Source organism: Physeter macrocephalus, chromosome 8 (assembly GCF_002837175.3).
Source record: "Physeter macrocephalus isolate SW-GA chromosome 8, ASM283717v5, whole genome shotgun sequence".
In the NCBI taxonomy this organism is placed as follows: Eukaryota; Metazoa; Chordata; class Mammalia; order Artiodactyla; family Physeteridae; genus Physeter; species Physeter macrocephalus.
Genome location: NC_041221.1, coordinates 53,557,229 through 53,579,282, shown reverse-complemented (window position 1 = coordinate 53,579,282; position 22,054 = coordinate 53,557,229). Strand labels below are relative to the sequence as shown.

The 22,054-nt window shown below is 37.4% G+C and overlaps 1 long non-coding RNA gene and 1 pseudogene across 1 annotated transcript in view; one reads left to right on the top strand and one right to left on the bottom strand.

Moving 5' to 3' along the window:
* The first annotated feature begins 7,938 nt into the window (after positions 1–7,938).
* On the top strand, positions 7,939–8,288 carry LOC102976724 (gamma-aminobutyric acid receptor-associated protein-like; annotated as a pseudogene).
* Positions 8,289–20,445: 12,157 nt separating this feature from the next.
* The window catches only part of LOC129392325 (uncharacterized), a 289,454-nt gene continuing 287,845 nt past the window's right edge, over positions 20,446–22,054 (bottom strand). The window contains exon 4 of the long non-coding RNA XR_008618049.1: positions 20,446–20,588. This is a non-coding gene — a long non-coding RNA (uncharacterized lncRNA). The remainder of the gene's footprint in view (positions 20,589–22,054) is intronic.

Sequence of the window (22,054 nt, the reverse complement as noted above, 5' to 3'; positions counted from 1 at the left end):
TCTCCTAAGCTCACCCAGACTTTTTGACCATTTTAATATCAGTACTACTTTTCGGTCCCCATCATCTTGCTACTCTCTCCTGATATCACAGACTTACAATAGTCCTCCTAAAATATGATGCCCAGAACTAAAAGTTAATCCATCAGATATAGTTGGAGGAGTCAAGAATACATCGGAACCATTGGTTTCCAAAATTATTTTGGTAGCTTAATGACATTACTCACTTTATTAATCAACCCTTTGTAAATCCTCTACTAATGAAATACTGCCACCTAGGTTCCTACTGTTCTGGTGAGTGAGGGGTGTGTGTGTGTGTGTGTGTGTATCTGTGTGTGTGTGTGTGCGTGTGTCTCCTATCTACCTCTCCAGGCTTATCCTGAAACTTAATCCTTCTGACATTTAGGGTATGGCTGATTAAGCAGAAAAAAGAGTTTGCCTTTTCTACTTCATTTTTCTTTTAATAACACAGGCCAAGATGTGTATGTTTGAGACATGACCATATATAAATATAAATATATCCAATGAGTTCTTATTCCTGTGGAATCTGTTCATATGATTATCAATAGCACAGAAAAATGCAAAGTCATATTTACTGGAATGGATTTCTTGTTATAATGTAGCCAAGGCAGACTGTCTATACTGGACTTGAAATCCTAAATGTTTGAATTATCATCTAGATTAAAAATTTACAACCTAAATTAGCCTACGAATTCACAGACTCTTGGAATATATCACCTAGTCTTGAATGGCTATTTAGAAACAGAAAACAATGGAATAACAATATAATGAAGTGGCTTAGAATGTAAAAATAAGAAACAGATGGAATGATTTCAAATCTTGTGTCTCCCACTTACTAGCTATGATACTGTGGGCATCTCACATATTTGGCTTGAGATCTACTCCTGGTGTTAGTGTAAGGGTTAATTGAGATGAGGTATATAGGCTCTCAGCATAGCACCTGGTCCATAGGGCACACTCAGTGAAATATAGCTATTATGATTAATAACAAACAGTTCTCAAATAAGTGTGTACTTTCTGTGTACATAGAATTGACATATATTTAAAGAAACACGTTGATGGATTTACAGTGATACAAGAATACCTGGCCCCTTCTGTGATCCACAGTCAGTGCTTATGAAAAAGCTGTTCAAGATTTAGAAAATTGGCTTCATGTGATGGAACAGAACTATCCCACAGAGAATTGATTTCTAACAAAATCTTCATCAGCAATCTAACCAACTGATTTTCCTTGTGTCTTTAGTGTGGCCATAATAGAGTTCAGCTCTGGCTTGTTTGACCACCAAATTTTAGTCTGCATAGGATTATGCGGGAGCGGGTGGCTAAGTCACCTTTTGTTTCTACCCCTCACTATGTCTTGACACTAAATTCCGGACTTTTTTTCTTAACTTAGGGATCTCGGAAACCTGACACTTGCTGCAGGAAAATAAAAACCTCCATATAGCATACCACACCTATTCCCTCAGTATTTTAGAAATGGTTAGGTTGAAATCAGGGTCTCTGTTTCTTTAAATGAGGACAGTTTGGGGGATTTCAAAGGCTTTTACCATTACCTCATTCCATCCCATGGGTGCATTTAAGTAGCCAGTTCAGTTCAGCAAGAAGTCAGATGAGAAATTTCTTAATACTGTGTTATAAACTAAAGATATGCTCACTTTTCTCCCAAGTCCAATATCCATAGTTATCAGTCTTTCCACAAAACTCATCATCTGGGCTCAGGTCTTACAATATTTTGCACAAACACGATTTGGCTATAGCACAGTGATGATTTTCTCTTCATTGATAATTTAGTGATTTGTTCCCTCTGATGTTTGTCAAAATGATGATACTAAACTATGTCATCATTACTACATAGGCATACTATTATGAATTGTGTATATTTTGAGTTATCAGGAAAGCAGATTGAGCCACATTCACTCAAAAGCTCTATGACACTACCAAATTTAAACTAAGCAATTTTAGAAAATTTATGGATTCTTTTGGCAGCTTACTAAATAAGTTCTATATTCACAAGTATATTGCCAGATTATTTATACAGACATTCAGACTAGAGTCCTGCTCTAGACATCTACAATATCTACACGGTTTTCTCTGCTTTTCTTTTGATCTTACTCTTTAAAAAACAATAAGAAAACTTCGTTTTCTCATATATAAAGCCAGAACATTTTTGGCATAGATAATGTGCACTCAAAGATATGTTCTTAACTTAGGGAATCTCAAACTCAGATTTATAATCTTGTTTTCTGATCTGTGAGAATAATTTTTCCCTTTTAATTTTTCCCTTTAATGCTGTGTGCATTAGCAGTAATATTTAGAGTGCATTTATAAGTAACCAGCACAATCTTATTGTTTTCTGTAATTTAATTTCAATGATATTGATTTTATCTGAAGGACACAATATTCTTGATTTTTCTGATCCACAAGACTGAACACAAATTACCGTAAACCCCTACTCTCTGGGCTTTTCCCTAAGAGGATAGTTAAGGTCAGTGATGATGCATGTTCCAGGACATTGTCAGGAAGGGGAGTGAAGGGTCCTCTAAAATGTCCCCTTTCACTTGCCTTTTCATATCTTGGAGATGTGGGGGAACTATCAGCCAGCGAAATTGCTGGCTCCGACTCTATGTATCTTCCCCCTGGAGCTCAGCACAATCTGGGCACTGGGGCAGAATCTCTGTGGGGGCTGGTAGAAGTTCACCACTCAACAGTGTGCTCATAGATCATTCATGTTCCAGGAAACCATCACAGAGCACTGGACCCATCGACTAAAGGGCCCCAGACTCTTAATCAGTCCTCCTTGACATAAATGAAATAATACAGCTCTAAAATACGATGCCTTTGCAACCCAATGAATCACTAAACACTTTATATTACGATGTTACTCAGTTTCTAAACTGGGTCAGCAAATACCAGGAGTGATGTGCTGACTTAGAATTGAGAGACAGATCTAGCTTTACTTCATGTTTACTCTATGTATGATAGCTAAACAAAAGAACCACACACTTGGATATATGGGTATGAATGGGTATTTATATCACAATTTAATTATAAATGAGATTAATTTTCTCATGGGCAAATGCTTCTATGTTACAAAAATGACATGGTTTTCCAAAGAAAAGCATATTTTACCTCCTGCTAAGAAGATTCTCTCAAACTCTGCTCATTTATTCACTATGGACTTCAGCGGGGGAATCTGGCTGAGGGAAATCTATTCCTGATTTTGGATCAGGATATTTCCTTGAAATTGATATTGGAGCTGGGAATGTAACCTTTAGCTAATGTCTTGGGTTTAGATGACCCACTGGATTCGGAATGGCTAAGAGTTATAATTTGCAGTTCTAGATAATCTCCACGGATCATCATCAAGAACTGTGGATTAAAACTCTGTTACCTAAAGCTATCTATTACTGACATGGATTAGAAGACCCTTCAGTGAGGTAGAATGGATTGGCTATGAATCTGTTATTTCTATGTCAGAACTTAAGCAGTGAACTATGACAATGCCAGCAGCTGGTCATTGACCTTGTCTTTGTTAATGCTCCTCAGAGATCACACAGACAAATGTGGTTTTTAGGCTCCTACCCATTCCAGTCCCTCTGCCATATACTCACCTTTCACCAGCACTTAATTCTCTATCAAAATATTTTTCCAGGATGTGAAAAGAACCAACTTCCAGGCAAGAGAATGAGTGATTCTAGTTAATGACTTCCAGATAAGAATTTGCTTATTTTCCTAATGGCCTACTGAGTCCTGCTAAGCTATCATGTCACAGACAGAATAGATAACTTTAATGGGGGAACTGTCTGAGGATCTGAGGACATAGCCACAGCACCTTTGTCTACCTAAAATATTTTTAAAAATAAGTAAACAAAAGGAAGCTGCAAACAAGTAGAATCTAAGAATAATTAAGTATTCAGTGAAACTATTTTCACAACATGCAAAATCAATAAAAGTAAAATCTATAAAGACTAAATGCATACATTTTTTGGTCTACTGTAAAAAGAAAAAGTTCTTTATTTAAGAGATACTGTGGAGAAAGAGGGGAGTGTAATGAAAACATATTTGTTCACTTGAAGGCAAGATTGAGAATTCCAGCCTAGCGTTGCTTCATTCAGCCTTTCCTTTGCTGCCTTTCTGCCATAATTATCTGAGATACATCTCCCAGAGTAGCCACTAATGTGAAACCCCTGCTAAACAAAATGTAAACACTAAACAAACAGTAATGATGGTCTTTAGTTCACCACAGAGGTCTGACCACATCAAACATGAATGAGTAGGTGGTTTTCAGAATACTGTCAAATAAGAGAAAACAATCTGTTGCTGAAAAAAACATTGAGGAGTGGAAAAAGAAATCCCCAAATTGTTTCATCCTCTTAATAATAAATGAAATAAAGTAAAAATATTAATAAAAACATAATAGTAGACCAGAGCTATTATTCAAGAAAAACTTTTCAGTATGCTTTATTATAATTAACAGTTATAGAGAGGAAAAAGCAAAAAATTGGGAGGAATTGTGGTTACCATTTTCAGAACTGCTCTAGCATGGAGGGTACTTTTCCTGCCTACAGGAAAACATTTACTTTTCACTTCATTTTTATCAGTCTATAAATGATACTCAGGGAGAAAAAAAGAAGTCTTACTTTAAAGAGATATTTGGCTTAATGTTTATAAAGTGGTTTGGTTGCTTATAAATTTTTTAAAAAGTAAAAAGTATTATTATAGCATTTGTGGCATTGAAACCTATAATTAAGGTGACCAAATATTTTCCATAACTCCCCCCTTATATTCAGTCCTTTACAAACTTTTTGCAAGTTCATAATTTGAAGCTAAAACTTTCCATGTTCTATACATTAGTAAATATATATTGCCTGGAATCACTTAAAAATTATTCAAACAAGTTTGATTACTGGTAATTTGTCTTTTCTTGGATAATTTGAAAGTCACTGATGTTTCCACATAAAGCAAAAAGAATGCTACATTTCATTTTGGATTAGAGCTTAAAATCAACTGTAGCATTCAGGGAACCAAAGGGAATTTATATAAAGTTGGAAAATAATAGTTTAATGATAATAATGATTGATAGATTAAAACCCTGATCTAAACATGTTCCATTGCAAATTTTACCTTAGAAATGCATTTTTGATAGTTGGACCAGTTCCTCTTCTCTCATTTGACTTGTACCTCACCAACTGGTTGTTTGAATGCTGCACAGAAAGTTTAGAATGTAATAATTAATTTTATATTTAGAAAAAGGCTGCATTTCTAGGACCAGTGTAGATTCCAAAATTTTCCATTATATTATACTTTTAAAATTATTTAAGAGAAACAGTAATTATGTAGACTTTTGAGATGAATTACATTCTCATAAATATGTGCTGTAACAAAATTCAATCATAGATGATAATATTTTAGTTTTTGCTCTTCAACACTTAGCCAATGAATATTCTGAGGCAAGGGGTACAGGTTGAGAGTAGAGAGGAGGAAGGTGAAATAACAATAGTCTTTTCAGTTTTGCATATTATGTATACGTTTTTTTAATATTGGTTTAAAATCCAATAACCAGAAAGTTCAATTGGCTAGGCTGTTCCTCTACATTACAAATGAAAGGAAACAAGCTGATGTAGATTTTTTTTTTACTTACAACACTCAGAGGTTTGGTAAAGATATTGGCATATTTTGCACACCTAAACTGAGAACACAGGTCATTCATCATACATTTCTTGAGAATATTCGGTGTCCCACTGGAGTCGGCAAAAGCAGTGCCAAAAGAATTAGGCACAGAGAGTTGTTTCAGAGAGTTGAGGGGAAGAGAAAATAATTTCAATACATGGTGATGAAGGTTATGTTGAACATAAATTTGCAGCGTTTTGGAATTGCTGGGGAAGAAAGTTATAACACTCTAAACAGTTGGCAAGGGCTTCCCTGGTGGCGCAGTGGTTGCGCGTCCGCCTGCCGATGCAGGGGAACCGGGTTCGCGCCCCGGTCTGGGAGGATCCCACATGCCGCGGAGCGGCTGGGCCCGTGAGTCATGGCCGCTGAGCCTGCGCGTCCGGAGCCTGTGCTCCGCAACGGGAGAGGCCACAACAGAGGGAGGCCCGCATACCACAAAAAAAAAAAAAAAAAAAAAAGTAAACAGTTGGCAAGGCCAGTTTAAAGGATGGTAAGCTATCATCTCAAAGTTTTTCCTTGACATTAACTCTGCCTTCTAATCAGTTTCCAAATGCTCTGGAATTTAATGTGATTCCATTTCTCACAGTGCAGTTCATGGACTGACAACACTGGCATTACCTGGAAGCTTGTTCATATACAGATTTGGAGGGCTCCAATCCAGACCTCCTATATAAGAATCCGCATTTTAAAGAGATTGCTAGGTGATTCATATGCATATTGAAATTTGAGAAGCATTATCCTAGATTCTGCATTCTTAATAATTTTCAAACCTAGCTGAAAGCAGAAGTTTGTATTTCCCTTTATGTTTGAACTTTGGAAAGACACCACCTCAAAGAGCACCTCCAGCACCAGCACGCAGTGTATTTAATCAGACAGAATGGACCCAAGATAACCTTTGACTCTAGTTCCCCATGGTGTGAATGTAAATGGAATAGGTTCACAAGCTCCTGTTTGCATTTTAAAGTGCTAATAAGTGGTCTGGAGATCTGAAGACACATGTAATTCGTACTGGGAAAGTATTTAGTCCCCTTTTGACTGGAAACTGTGGGATGACCATGGGTCATAGTAGCCGATGCTACAGACAGAAGGGAATGGGTACATCAATAAGGGAGACCAGAAGGAATTGAGAGGGCAGCTCATGGAACAGAGGCCCCTTTTATCCCACTCTTACAAGTTTTTTTAAATGCTCAGATAGCCACCAAAGAGAGGTGAAAAAGAAGGGTGAGGTGGGAGTAGGAAAAATGGAGTAGGTGGAGAGCCTTTGATTTACCTAGCTAACCTGAAAGAGACTTAAGTTCTAAAGTGGAAGAAACTAGGTTGCTTGGCAGGGCTGAGTCTGTAAGTTATTTTTATTTTTATTTTTCTCTCTATTAGCAGATTTGGGGCTAAAATCAAAAATAATTATTTTATGGAAAATAAAATTGCACTTCAGTATACTTGATTGATAATATTAAAAATTTAAAGCACAATATAAACATGAGATACCTTTGCTTAGAATCCTTTAGTGGCTTCTTATGGCTACTAAATTATAAATTGGCACATACCATTTCATTTGGTTCTTGCCTATGGCTCTAGCATCATTTTCTGAAACCAGCAATGGAGACTGGAAAAATGATATTAAAGAAATAGAAGAAAATTTCCATGCAAGTTCTAAGCCAGTAGACCTGTATTGGGGTGTGTGTGTGTGTCTGTCTGACTGTCTGTCTATGTCTGACTGTGAGATACATATGACATTACCCCTTTATCAGTTAATTCTGATCAAAATAACATTGTGTTAAAAACCATCCCAAAACTCAATGAGGAAAAATAGAGGACCCAATATATAACTTATATCAGAATCATATAAAAATTTGTTAAAAATTCGAATTATTGTTGTGGTCATCCATTTACAATGCTTGGTGTCAGTTTATCTCTTGTAAAAATAAAATACAGTGTGTGTGTGTGTGTGTGTGTGAAAAAAAATTTTTTTTAATAATAAATAAATTAATTAAATAAAGTTAAAGAACAAACCTGAAATAGATCAGTCCTAACAGCCCCAAACCCAGTCTCTCATGGAACAAGGTGATGTGTTCATACTCCTCTGCCTAAAGAAAATTAAATCCTATCTGGAGAAAGACCACTTCAAAAAACAAACAAACAAACAAACAAATTCGAATTATTGAGGTCGCCGCCACCGCCACCAGCCCCCTCTTCCCGGCCCCCACCCCGGGTTCTCTCAGCCCAGCCCGGTCCAGCCCAGTTCCTGGGAGGATGAACTTTGTGTATAAAGAGGAGTATCCGTTAGAGAAGCGTGGCCCTGAGGGCGAGAAGATCTGAAAGAAATACCCGGACCGGGTCCCGGTGATAGTAGAAAAGGCTCCCAAAGTTTGGATAGGAGACCTGGACAAAAAGATATACCTGGTGCCTTCTGATCATACAGTTGGTCAGTTCTACTTCTTGATCGGGAAGCAAATTCATCTCTGAGCTGAGGATGCCTTGTTTTTCTTTGTCAACAATGTCATTCCACCCACCAGTGCCACTATGGGTCAGCTATACCAGGAACACCATGAAGAAGACTTCTGTACATTGCCTACAGTGATGAAAGTGTCTACAGCCTGTGAAGCTGCTGCCCCTAAGGTGGAGTGGTCCCATTCTACAAAGAGAGAGGGGGCCCCCTTCCTTGACCTACTCCTCCTTGGGGCTCAAACACCAACACTCTTCCTCAGGACCTGCACTTCATAATGTTTGAGACTCTCCTCCAGCCCTTCTTAACATGAGGATTACTGGGGAAGATGTCCTGTAGTACCGTTCCTTTCTCCTTTCTTCCCCTTTCTCTACCACCTTTCCCATTCTGCTTTAGACTTCTTGATTGTCAATCTCTGTCACATCCAGTGATTGTTTTGGTTTCTGTTCCCTTTCTAACTGCCCAAGGAGCTCAGAACCCCAACAATCCCTTCTTTTCACTACCTTCTTTTTGGGGGGTAAATGGAAGGGACTGAAATTGTGGGGGGAAGGTAGAAGGCACATCAATAAAGAGGAAAGCACCAAAAAAAATTCAAATTATTGAAATGAAACTGGCTTGAAACACTGAATCACTTATTCTCACTCAGCTGCATGTTGTTGAAGGTTGTCTAAGCTGGGCTTGTTTGGATGGTTCTACTTGTCTGGATGGTTCTCACTCATGCTTCTGAAGGCAGCTAGGTTCAGCTAGGGCGGTTCTGCCTCACATGTTTGATAGCCTCCTCATGGAACCAGAAGGCTAGCCTAAGTGTGTCCTCATCGTGTGTGTGTGTGTGTGTTCCAAAGTACAGGGCCAATTATGCTACAACTTTACAAATTTCTCTTTATGTCACAGTTGCTAATACCCCACTGACCAAAGATTGACATAAAAAAAAAAAAAACCTGAATAAGTCTGCCCTACCAACTATAGGAAAGCAAAGAAAGTTACATGCCAAGGAGTATGGATTTATAATTTAATTATGTGGATAAAGTAAAGAATGGACAAATAATCCACTCTACTACAAATCTCCCCTTAAAGATAGGTGACACTCCATCATAAAGAAGGTCTTCCAATTAATAACAATTAGAGATGCAAAATCTGGCCCTGTGGTGGTGAATTCCTCCATAATGTGACCCCAGAATCAAGTCCTTCTTAAATTTTCTTTCTTTTAGGAAAACTTATTTACAATTGTAAAATTGATCACCAAATTATGGTTCATAATTTACACATTCACAAATTTGATTCTTTCACTTTCATGTTCTATAGAGGGGACAATAAACCACAACCCACATGCCAAATCTGGCTGGCCTCTGATTTTGTCAATAAAGTTTCATAGAAACACAGCCCCTCTCATTTGCTCACTTCTTGTCTATGGCTGTTTCCATGCTACAGCAGCAGAGTTGAGTAGCTGTGACAGAGATCGTATTGCCTGCTGAAATATCTACTGAAAAGCTAAAAATACTATCTCACCCTTTACAGAAAACTAGACATTCCTGCTTATCATATTTTATGGCACAGGCACGAATTAATTTCTCTTAAATGTCACCAGAGATCTATTTCCTTTCAAAAAGAAGGAAGTTTTAATAACTAACAGAACCAGGATCTGAATGCACATCTGGCTGACTGCAAAGCCAATGCTTTTTCCAATCTATTACACTGTTTCCACAGTATTTGCACTGTTTTGAAGAATGCTACTTATTCTGATAAGGTATGGAAAACAGAGGGACCAATGTATCAAAATCATGATCAGAATCATGTGAAAAGCTTGTTAAACATTCAAACTCTTGAAACAAAATCTCTATGCTTGGGAGCTGGAAATCTGAATTTTAACAAATGTCATAGGTGATCCTTTTTCACACCGAAAACAAAGAACAAAGGTATTAGTGAAGGAAACAACTTGATCGATGTTGAATTTGAGTTGATGGATTTGAGGAGAGTTGCAAAGCTTGATATCATTATGGTCTTCAAGGGGCCATGGTGAAATATGTCTGGGAAGAAGATGGGGCAACCTTACTCCTGACCCAGTTCTCTGCAGTTCTTTAAGGGTTCAAGAGAGGATAGCAAGTGTTCTTGATGCTACATGTAAAGGTGCATGAAGGGTAGTGGTGGGCATGAGCTGCATTGTTGCTCAAGAGGTTACAGACGTCAAGTGAATAGATGTTCATACCAGAGAAAGATTGGTGATTTTATACCTTTGACTTGTCAAAGGGAGTCGGGGCTATCCTTTGAAGAGGGAAAGGAGTCTAGAGCAAGCTGAGGAAAATATGCCCATATGTCTTCAAACATCATGTCAACAGAAAATACTAGGAGAAAATGAGACCAATCAATACCAGAGTGAAGCCAGAGGCATCTCTCTCTCACTGATACCTAAGTCCCCTATTTCTCCACCTTGCCCCCCAAAGTGGAGAGTGAGTGCATAGAAGGGAAAAAGATGAGCTTTCTTTGAGCCAGAACCTGCCCCCTTACTCCAAGAGTGGAGGAGGCCAGCTTTGAGGCTGCAGTGCATCAGGGAAGGACACAATCCTTGAACTGAATTGACATTAAATCTTTACAATGAAAAGGAATCTATCCAGTACCGAAACAAACAGAAATCTCTGCTAATAACTGGACGTATTTTCTGAGAGACAATTCCCCATGGGTCTCTTGCATTTCTGCACTTCTTTTGAGCAGAGGCACTGACTAGCTGCCTTTGTATTGAACTATCTTTTCACAGACAGCTGTATAATGCATAGCCTTGGAAGACAGATATGTCTTCTTCTGAGCAAAAGGCCAGTATAATGAAATTACTGTCTTTCTCCAGAGCAACAGCAAGCAGGTTTACTGCCCGTGATAAAAGATTTGGGTTCCATTAGCTTGGAATCATTCTCTTGTAACACAATCTGCTGTATGTGCAAGTGCAATATGGATCTCTGTCATCTTGTGAGAATTCAGATGTGTGCAACTAGCACAAAAATGATAATCCTCTGGCCACACACTACTGTTGAGAGTAATAACCTATCTTTTAGCTCTAATCCAGGACTCTTCTGCCTCTACCTGCATCAGTGATACTGTGGCAGGCTAATTTGTCTCATATTTTTCACAGTTCTTGATAAGGAACACTTAAGAATGTATACCAGGGAATGTGGAGAAGAGAAAACCCTTGTGCACTGTTGGTGGGAATGTAAACTGGTACAGACCTTATGGAAAACAGTATGGAGGTTTCTCAAAAAAAAATTTTAAAAGAACTGCTATATGATCCAGCAACTCCACTTCTGGATATTAATTTGAAGGAAACAAAACACCAACTCAAAAAAATATATGCACCCCCATGCTCACTGCAGCATCATTCACAACAGCCAAGACAGGAAAACAACTAAGTTCCACTGACAAATGAATGGGATAAAAGAAAATGTGATATATACTATATATATATGTGTATATATATATATATACATATACATATATATATAGTACAATATTATCCAGCCATAAAAAATAAGGAAATCCTGCCACTTGTGACAACATGGATGGATTTTTGTGTGTGTGTGTGTGTGTGTGTGGTATGCGGGCCTCTCGCTGTTGCAGCCTCTCGCGTTGCGGAGCACAGGCTCCGGACGCGCAGGCTCAGCGGCCGTGGCTCACGGGCCCTGCCGCTCCGCGGCACGTGGGATCTTCCCGGACCGGGGCACGAACCCGTGTCCCCTGCATCGGCAGGCGGACTCTCAACCACTGCGCCACCAGGGAAGCCCCATGGATGGATCTTGAAGGCATTATGCTAAGTTAAATAAGTCAGGCAGAGGACTACAAATAACATCTCACTTATATGTGAAATCTAAAACAAACCAATGAACAAAAAAACTGAACTAACTCATAGATGCAGAGAACAGATTAGTGGTTGCCAAAGGCAGGAGTGAAGGGTGGGGGAAATGGGTAAAGATGGTCAAAAGGTACATACTTCCAGTTATAAAGTAAATAAGTCCTGAGGGGGTATAATGTTACAGCATGGTGACTATAGTTAATAATACTGTATTGTATATTTGAAACTTGCTAAGAGAGTAAATCTTAAAAGTTTTCATCACAAGAAAAAAGTTATAACTATGTGTGGTGATGGATGTTAACCACACTTATTGTGGTGATCATTTCACAATATATACAAATATCAAATCATTATGTTGTACACCTGAGACTAATATAATGTTATATGTCAGTTATGTCTCAATTAAAAAAAGGTAATAGTCTATCACAGTTCACCCTCTGGTTCCAGTGATTTTCATGTCTTTCCCACTTGTAAAATATACTTAACTTCCCTCTCCTGTAAGACCTCTAAAGCCTCATTCCTTAATGGCATTATGCTCAGGCTTAGTGTCCAGAATCTCATAACTGAAATCAGGTTCCAGTAATGTATGAGACTTTTCTGGTGTAGCTCTCCCTTAATGAAGACCTGTGAACTAAAGCTATCTATCACCCATATTCTATATTGAGGGTGAGACAAGGACAAATGAACTACAGTAGAATATCTTACTCAAAAATGAGGGCTGAGGTGATGAGAAGCACATAGCAGTCACTGATCTATAAAAATTCTGAAATCCAGCCCTTTTCATTGTTCTGGAAACAAAGGAATTATGTTCATTAGGACCAAGTTCTGCTCTCTGGGAGTGGTTTTCTGCAGCTATTTGTTCCACCCTCTGGGGTACTGGCTCTGCCTTCTGAGACATCCTTCATTTTCCTTAAGAAAGGCCAGTGTTAGCACGTGAATAGTTTTCTCAGCCAATATTTCTGACCTATAGAAAAGAAAAAGAGCTCAGAGATTTTTTTTTTTCTTTGAATGTCTCTGTCTCTTTCAGTCCAAGCTGATATAATTCCTTTAAAAGCTTCATGGGTTTCCAGATTATCAAATTATAATCCAGTCCATTAGACAAAAACCATGCTAATAAATCTCTTAGAAAAAGACCCTGTCTACCCTGAGTGCTATAGAAGGATTCCCTTAAGTCTTTTTTTTTAATGTTTATTTTATATTGGAGTATAGTTGATTAACAATGCTGGGGTAGCTTCAGGTGTACAGCAAAGTGATTCAGTTATACATATTCATGTACCTATTCTTTTTTCCTTAAGTCTTAAGAGCCCTTTTGTTTGACATAGAGACTATAAGAGGCATAACCTTAAGATTCTTATATGTCTTTTGTATAGCTGAGAGGACGATGAAGCACCATTGTAAATATTCCTCAAGCCTCGAAAAGGGATCTGAAAGCTTGACTTGACTTGATTATTACCCTGAAGTCACATTTTACTGTCAGCACTCTGTACTTGATATTTGCACTGAGGCCTTTCCTAACTTTGAAAACCTTTTGCCAACTGGAAATCCTGAGAGTGAAAAACAGTTTTATTTTCCAACCCAGTAAATCCTGTTGTGTAAATAATTCTTCTAAATTCTGCTCAAAATTTGAACATTTCCTTCCTTACTTAGTACATCTCTCTTTTGAAATACTTTATCAAAGACAGCTTAAAAATGTACATTATACTTTTAACATTCTGCCTGAAAATCACCTTATCCAGACCACAGATTTATTCGGTCCTTTTCACATCTTCCAGCTTATATCTAGTGACAGTCTCACCAATTGCTCCACCAAATATATAACACAAATCCCTCCAGCTTGTAATAGCACTCTTCTCCCTGCACTTCAAGCCCCCACCAACAGTGTCCTTACTGACCAGTCCCAAAGCCACTGCTCATGATTTAGGTTATTTTTACAGCAGTATCTACCTTTTTAGATATTAACTTCTATCTTGGTTATCCACTGCTGCGTAACAAACAGTCCCCAAACTCAATATCCTTAACTTAATCACGTCTGCAAAATGCTTTTTCCGGTATAAGGTAACATTCACAGATTCTGGGGAATAGGATTGGGATATATTTGGGGACTATTATGTCATCCTACCACAGAGATACTAAATTATACATACTATATTAAAATTATACATACTATACTACATTATCATTTTCTCTCTCTCCCTTGCTCAATTTAAGGAGAGTGTCAAGTTTTGAACAACTTAAGGGATGGTAGCAGGAACAGAAGGCAGAAATAAACTGTGGATATTTCTGGCTTTTGTTTTCTGAAAATCTATGTCGCAAGTGAATTTAAAGCATATAAAGGAAGATTTGCAGATTAAGACAATGTGTTTTGGAGAAATATATGGATGAGAGTGTCCATAAAGGATAGGAAAACCTCCCTCAAGAATAGAGATCCCCTGAACTTGTGGAGGAAGAAAGAAAGAAGGACGGTGTTTTCTGGCCTCACCAGGAAAGCAACAAGATTTCAGATATGAAAGGAAAATGAGTGCATGGGCAAGTCAGAAAACATTCCCTCTCTTAAGCCTGGCATAGAAGTAACAGACCTGAATTGTTTTTGCAAACAAGGGAATAGATGACAGAATGCCAATAAATGTCCCCTCAAGGCCTTCACTCTGGAAAAAAACCTGTCGAAATAGGGGAGACACCAAGAATGATGACAATTGAATTTTTTAGATAGATATAAAATGGAGTCTCAGGGTCAGAAATGAAGTTGTAGACAATTTTTAAATAAAAATATTTCCTGCATGTCCAGGTTTGAGGACAAAAGTTTATCTCTGCTTTTTTTTCTTCTTTCTTTTTCTCATGTGTATGTATGTGTATGATAATTTTTTACATTGTTTAAACAATGTGCCAAATTATTATTACTTTCAAGGTATATATAAAAAGAAGGACTATAATTTTGGTGCATAAACTTTTCTTGGAACAAGAGCATAAACATACCTTTAGAAAACAATTTATCACCCACTCATTGAGTGTTACTCTTTTTTTTTTGTGGTACGCGGGCCTCTCACTGTTGTGGCCTCTCCCGTTGCGGAGCACAGGCTCCGGACGCGCAGGCTCAGCGGCCATGGCTCACGGGCCCAGCCGCTCTGCGGCATGTGGGATCTTCCCGGACCGGGGCACAAACCCGCGTCCCCTGCATCGGCAGACGGATTCTCAACCACTGCGCCACCAGGGAAGCCCGAGTGTTACTCTTTAATGATCATGTCAATTAGGTTATTTTTGTTTTCATTTTTATAAATAGTGATGTATTTATTGAGTCCCAGAAACAAATGTAAAATTTTTCTCACTAGACTTTAAGTATCTTAATTCCATAATTTCCTGTTAATAATATCCATCAAAGTATTACATTGACTTTTTCCAAGTTGTTACTCAGGGGAAAATATAGATATCTATAGGTTCTTAGTTGGACTTATTGCTTATCAAGACTTACAATCTTTATACAATTTCTTTTTCCTCTGAGAGTAACTGAATTATGAAAAAATAGCTATGAAATTGATTTCAAGAGGGGTAGCCAAGAGTCCTTTCCAGGGGGAATAATAACTTCAATTTTCAGATGGTTTCTATATAAATTTCTCCATTTGATTTTTTACAAGAACATTAGATAGCGTGGCAGGAGTTTTCATGTACATTTCACTAAATTAGTTCTTTCAGAAACGTGTGTGGGCTACTGTGGAAACTAGAAATAGAAATGAGAAGGAGCTGACACATTCTAATTGTTCAGTAAATGGTAGCCATCATTGCTATTATTTGGTGCCTATGAGAAGTGAGGGTCAAAGTGATTATGGCTGGCCCAGGTCTTCTGACTCATAGTCCAGAATTTCATCCTCAGGGCCTCACAGAGATTCTCAGCTAATTTTTCCCTTCAAAGAATGGGGATTGATTTAACAATAGAACAACAACAGGAGTAATCCCACAGATTGTATTCCACCTGCAGGACCTCAGGCTTTTAGGCTCAACAGTTAGTTCTGGACAAAAAGTGTCTGCCACGTCCCTGATCCTCTCAACCTCCCACACTCCCAGTGTTTATCTTTAGAAGAGAAAAAAAGGAATCCCTTAGAAAAGGTCTTAGTCCTCTTCTCTCAAAGGTGGGGGAAAAACACCTTTTGAAACTACTCCTGCTGTCAAAGTTCATGCCTTGATTTGTGAAGCCTGGTCTTGCAAAAGTACTAAATCAAAGTAAAATGGATTTACATTTGTAAACTTTGTTTCCACTTAATGGGATTAGAAAGACCACTCACATTAAACAAACAAAAACATCAGTTCAGCAGCAAGACAGATAGAACAGTAAATTAACCGTACACAAGCTCTGAAACTCAGTGTGAATTTAGGCTTGGTAATTTTCTTTTAAGATAATTTGAAGAATCAAGAAACTTCCAGAGCCTACTTATATGTTTTCATATCTACCCTTTACCTGAGCCGCGTACATTGTTGGGGAAAGAGAAAAGCCACAAAGAGAGTGATAGACAATGTGCAATGAAGTTGGTTGGAAAGCAGTTCAAAAACAGGTTTTCTAAACCTAAACTTCTCCAGTTGTGAAGATTTAAAGTGTGAGAATTTAAACTCAGACGGAGGCAGCAACACGGCCGTTGAAAATCTTCTCAATATGCAGTGAAGAAATGCACATTTCCCAGAATATACAGCAGTAGAAAGTTTTCTTCAAACCATCTTAAGTACTCCCAAATAAATTAGCTTTGAATATTTCAGGCAATAGGAGAACCTGATCATAATTACTCTTATAACCCAGCGTCTGCTCACACATCTAACAGATTTTGCAATGTTTTAATTACATCTGTTTACATTTTTTCTCTGTCCCAAAAGAAGGCTCAGTGCTGTCTTCACTTTCTGGCCTCGGTTCCCACTGACATCAGATTTCTCCCTGTGGAAATCAAGCAATGGACACAAAATTAAAACTGCAAAGGGTATGATTTTTATCAATTTGTTTTGTCTTTGCGGCTTTGCCTACATAACATCCCAACTAAATTTGTAAATTCAAGCAACATCCTCATTTGAATTGAGAGTGAAAAGGATCATGCCAGGGCTTGAGCAGCCACAGGGCAGGTGGGTGTGGGGGGAGTACAGTTGATAAAATAGGAAAAGAGGCTAATATATGGGTCCAAAGTCTCATCCAAAAGGTTCCACAAGGAGAAAAAGTGTGGCAGATACTGTAGGGCAAGGTCAACAAGGAAACTGGGTAACTGGATTTGAGCACCAAGGCTAGGTGCTCAGACCCAAATCAACAGAGCTGAGCAGCAAGAAGTTATCTGGGCATAAAGTCTTGAGGGACCAGAAAAAATGTGAGCTGATGCAGAGCAGTGTCTGTGTTGCAAAAGCTTTTTTCAAGGAATGGCTATGAAATATTAAGAAGAATTTTAGGTGTGTCTGGCGTTTTAGCAAACACACTAAGGCATATACATTCAGATGTGTGTTGTCATGCCTATGAATCACCAAAGTTAATCCTTAATTCGTTGAGGCTGCTGTTAACAGCTCAGTTTTGAAATTCCTATGTTAAAATTGCTTTCACAACCCGCTTAAAAACCACACAGTGAGATCAATGATATTATTCATGGATAAGGCAAGCAGACCTTATGCTTCTGCTTATGCTTGTCCACTCTGCTTCCAAAATCCCACCCTGACATTCGCCATTACTTCAAGTAAAGATGAAAAGAATTAATTAGCTATTACCTATTGTGGCAATCAGACATTTTAAAATAAAAATGTGAAACTCCTCACTTATTTACATCCTCAGGTCACTCTCAGTAGCCTCATGAGAGTGGTGCAGGATTCCAGGCATGGAATATTTCATCCTCAGTGTCAGGGAGTTAGAATGTTGCCAATAGTTACCAACATTTATATGGGACCGTGTCTCACTGATGTGACATAAGTAACCCCAGTGAATGCTATGCTGAAAAAAAAATACTTTTCACCATCTTCTCTTGGATGTCCCAAATTCCACCGATTGGACTGCCATTGCTTCTTTATACACTTGCACACTGGCAGAATTCTCTCCCAGGACTACAAGCAGAAAGCTGGTTGATGCACATAATTCTTAGCCCAATATCTATTGACTAACTGCCAGTTGCTGATCTGAGATAGGATTGCCTGTACTTCAATGCCGAATTTTGCAGCGCTCTGAATAAATGATGCTTTCAAAACTTTACAGTATTCACTGTTCTGAGTTCTTTCTCATTAATATTTTTCTATATAACACTTCGTTTGTAAAGATGATACCTTCTAGGATGTTGTACAACCTCACTAGACAACCTCTCCCCAACACACACACACACACACACACACACACACACTCCTGACTAGTTGTTTTCTTTCTATTTTTTATAGTCTCCAAATAGACATACAAAGAGAGAGAGTCATGGTAGTAATAGTCATTGGGTTATGGAGAGGGAAGAGGAATCTCAAAATGTGGTACGCATATAATAGATAGTTCCCTAGTTTCCAGGTCGATGAAGATTTATTTCTGAATCAGGAAAAATAGCAGAGAGGGAACATTTTATCTACTTTTAATTGGGCAAATAAGGTTGGAATACCTATTACAATTTTTAATACAATTTTCTTAGCTCTGTTTATGAACATTCTTTATAGATACTGCTAATGGGTTTATTGTCAATTCTGATTTACAGTGTTCTGACTTTTGTGATTTTCCTCTGCCTTCACGGATATTTTTGGGCACAGTTGAGACCAGCTGGATCATGGGCTGCAAACCATATGCCATTTTACACTAGAAACCTCTTTTCCCTCTGGACCCGCTTGCAATTACTCCCATCTTCTGATTTCCTGAATTTTTGGCGCCTCAGTTCAATTTCTACATCTGCTGCTTACCCATTTGCTTTAGTGAACATCCCTTTCCAAGCTTCTTGGACTTGGGTTCTGCACACATTTCTGGGATCTGTTCATTCCTCTGGTTTTGGTGACCTCTATTCCATCTCTCAACTTGTTAAATTTCCAGCTTTTGTACTCAGACAATCACTAAATGTACTTGCCCCAGAATTACATGGAACGGTAATGATTATTTTGTAACACCACAGTCCATGTATAGTCCTTGAATCAGGTGAGTTTGTCTTTCTGGGGTATGAGTATTATATGATGATGATGATGATATATTTATTAATGTTTTTGTGTACAGTCTATGATCTTTTGTCATTAAAGACAATTTCCCCATGATATGCACTAAATAGAGAATATATTTATTTAGACAAGATTCTTAGTGAGGTCTGGGTTGCCAGAAAATATGTTTAGAAAACAGATATAAGATTATACATGAGACAGTTATATGAAGAGCTGAAGCAAGACTATTAACTGTGATGTAACTAAGAATTATTGTGTTAAGATATGAAACTCTTATGCTTACTGCATTATTGTCAATTTAATCTAGTGAAACTAAACAAATTCAGAGGATGAATATCCCTCTAGTCATGCTAAATTGTATTAATTCTTATCCTTCTTAATCTTTTTGGCATCAGAGATAGGAAGAAACAAGAATTTTGACACGCCTGGTGTCCTTGGTGAAGAAAGGAAACAGTTTACAAGTAAGCAAGTGTTTGTGCTTTTGAAATGACCGGGAATGACTTCACAATGGGTCTTAAAACAAAGCAGTTAAATATTATTCCAAAATGCAATTATCTCACTATTAAAGTGAAGCATAATAAGTTAGCTGCTATTGTTGGAAGCTAAAAGAATAACAGAAATGATTTGGAGAACTAAGAGAATTCTTCAGTCACCAAAAATCAGAAGATCAGCTCCATGAACAATGATGTCTTTGTCTTTAAGATGAATATTCTAGTAATATATTATCTGTTCATGACCTGCCTAACCCTTTAAACTTTTGTTGTCATGTAGTTAAAACATCTACAATATATATATTTCCATGGAACAATATAAATTTCTTTATTCATCTGATTTCAAAATCCCGTTTGGATTAAAAAAGGCATGAGGTAAACAAATAGCATATTTTTGAGTTTTCATTTAACTTTCTGTTTAGATACATATTTTTCCCTTTGTGAAGGGATTTGACATTTTTATTTCTTTTTTCTTTAAATGTCTCTTTCATGTTCTTTGGAATATGAGGTCAGCATGCTTTAAAATATTACGTCTTAGAATCTAAAGTCCTACCTTGATGTGACCTAGTTTCCCTTTATATTTCCAGATACCTGATTTTTAAAATAAGATAAATAAGTACTAGGGATGTAATGTACAACATGATGACTATAGTTAACAATGCTGTATGGTATATTTGAAAGTTTCTAAGAGAGTAGATCCTAAGAATTCTCATCACAAGGGAAAAAAATAATTTTGTATGCTGCTGTATAACACATTTAATTGAACTTATACTACCAATGAACGAAGATGGTGGGGTCTGTCTTTGTTTTTATGTTTTTTCTTTGTTTCTTTTTTTTTAATGGCAATTTTTTGCAGAAAAGTCTGTATTCCAGAATATACAGCCTGTCACCTTTGATCCATTTCATTGCTGCTTTGATACTTCACTGTGATGCTATATTTGGGCAGCGGGCGGTTCAGGTATGTTGAAGAGAGACTGCCTAGAGCGTGCAAGATGAGCAGACCACAACTGCAGACAACCTACAATGAATTAGAGAGAGGTGAGCAAAAGATGAAACTAGAATCCATGGAACTAGAAATAAGATTAAAATACAAAAGCATATGTGAGAAATTAGTTTTGGTTCAGCAGGACTATAGTTTGATTTTCATAAAGTGGATGCTGGGAAGTGATCAACTTTAAGTCCTTACCGACGACAAACTTTTCTGTAGGGGACAGTATTATATGCATTGGATAAAACATCTTCATTAGTCATAATAATTAGTTATCAACAAATCATAAGTTCCTTGATGGCAAGATCTAAGTCTATTTATCCTTTGAATAACCTAAAATATTAAATTATCTGCAAAAAAATTTTGATAAATTTCTCCTATATTGTGGATATTGTTCACAGGCTGGGAAGTTCTTGGCATTAGAGAGCTCAAGGTCCCAGGAAGGAAAGTGAATAGTAAACCAGGAGTCACAGTTCATTATGACCTCGTTTCCAACTGTTTGCATTTATCTAGAACAGCAATAAAAATTTTAAGTCATGCATTTCCAATATATGGATTTCTATTCATAAAGGTTTTATATATACTTCTATTAATAGTTAACATCTCAAAGTGCAATTTATACTTAAGGAAAAGTTCATTGTCAATGACTTTTGTTATAAATCCACATTCAAATAGTTTTCTTAATGATTTCAATTTTTTGTCTGATTTCCTCAGATAATTTTAATATTCTTAGTTAAGCCGTTTTCAAAGTTGGATAAGGTCATCTCTGCCATATTTTGCTTGCATGTGCTTGCATTATTTGGCATTATGTTTTAATCCATGGATTTTTTGTAGAAACTTTTAAAAGCTACCCCCTAAAGGCTTACTTTAGCGTTTCAACTTGATATATAATATATAAATATAAATTTTTGAGCACATGCAAATTGCCAGTGGGTTCTGTGGCGCAATCCCCGAGAGGTGAACGTTCAGGGCAAGCTTTCCTAAGACACTACAGGCACAGATCCACACGGCAGAAACTTCTTAAATACACTCCCAAGCTTCACGCTCCCTCTTAAACTCCTGAGCCATGATAACCCATGTAACATCACTGTTCACTAATGAACCAAATGAAAAGTCAGAACACAGAACTGCATTTTCAATCTGAAAAAGCCTGTGAGGAAAAATGTCAGTTAACAGTTTGATGAACATAAAATTTAAGGTAAAAACCATTAACACAGCGTTTGAACATAAAAAAGAGCTAAAATTTGTCCATATAGGGGAAAATAACATCTACCAAAATATGTTACAAATAGATATAATAGTAGAAAGACATAAGAGAAAAACATTGAAAAAATGACAATGAGGTCAATGGAAGGTTTGTGAATTTTTTTTAACATCTTTATTGGAGTATAACTGTTTTACAATAGTGTGTTAGTTTCTCCTTTACAACAAAGTGAATCAGTTATACATATACATATGTTCCCATATCTCTTCCCTCTTGCGTCTCCCTCCCTCCC